Genomic DNA, 1,449 nt, shown 5'->3' with positions numbered 1-1,449 from the left:
CAGATCTTAAAAACCCCTATTAACTCTCAAAAATAGATAAAACCAGTGTTTTTTCAATCTATTAGGTAATAACCTTTTATTTTCATAAGTATGAAACGTGCAAAGGTATGAAATATTGGTTACCGCATTTACATTTACACAGAAAATTTAAGCCTGTTATTTATGTTATCGCCTCTTAGGACGTGTGTTTGTGTAAGCTTGAGAGTCATAATAAAGGCATATTGATGAATGTTTATACAATGGAAATAAAAAATAAAAGTATTACCCGTACAACTCGTTTTATAATCCTTTTCACTTAATTGTATTCTTATCCCTGTCACAGCGAGGAGGGACGGTAATTATTGTCTTAGCAGACCTGTTGTGTGACCGACCTGATGGGGAGAGGGGAGGGGGGGGGGCGTTAGGGTCCTCCCCCTTCGAGGGTTATTTGTTTATTGATTATGACAATTTCACTCATTAGTAGGGGTAGTCCTTGCCCGTACAGGGCCCAATTATCGATCTGGGTACAATTCAAACACGATGAATATTGTGGGGCGGGGGAGGGGGGGAGGGGGGTGATGATGGAGGTTGGGGTCATCAGTAACACTGGCATCGGGCTACCCATATTGATCGTGTCACGCTCATTAGCTATAATGATTCCGGTTGATTACGTTAATCATTTCCCGGGTTTACAGTCATTGTTACTTTTCATCAATTGTGGTTTCTGGTTCCCATTACCTACTTCCTGTTTATACACTCATGTACGTACATGGGGTGAGACTTTTCTGTCCCTTATAAATCTACTTATATAATATACATATATATATATATATATATATATATATATATATATATATATATATATATAAACACACCACACACACACCATATATACATACATACAAAGATTGCGATTCTGTACCGGCTATACGTATCGATGGGTACACAGCATTTTATCGGCAGAGCTAGGGTGGTTTTCCCGAGATGTATGGAAAAAATAAATACATCGATACATGTACAAAACTCTCTTTCTCCCCCCCCCCTCCCCTCTCTTTCTCTCTCTCTCTCCCCTTCCTCTCTCTCACTCTCTCTCTCTCTCTCTCTCTCTCTCTTCCTCCCCCCCCTCCCTTCCCTCCGTCTCTCTTTCTCTCTCTTCCTCCCCCCATCTGTGATCTGACTTCTTTCACTTATCTTTTTAAACCAGAAATGATAGCTATCTACTTGTGCGACCCAACGGTCCTAAAGGGTGTTTCTGCCAGCTGCGAGTGTGGGATGATAATTCTGTGTGTCTTGTTCTGTGTGGCGTTCTTTTGTTTTTTTCTGCCTTGCGTCGGAGGTGGATGAGCAAGGCGCGAGGGTAATGGAGGTTGGAAGGTGTTACTGACGTGTTGCATTAAATAATTCCATAATTTGGAAAATCTAGAGAGAACGTTGCTGGTGGTGCAACAATGAAGTTCCTCCACTGAGGGG

Source organism: Penaeus monodon, chromosome 38, assembly GCF_015228065.2.
Source record: "Penaeus monodon isolate SGIC_2016 chromosome 38, NSTDA_Pmon_1, whole genome shotgun sequence".
Taxonomy (NCBI): Eukaryota; Metazoa; Arthropoda; class Malacostraca; order Decapoda; family Penaeidae; genus Penaeus; species Penaeus monodon.
Note: the sequence above shows the minus strand (reverse complement) of the source record.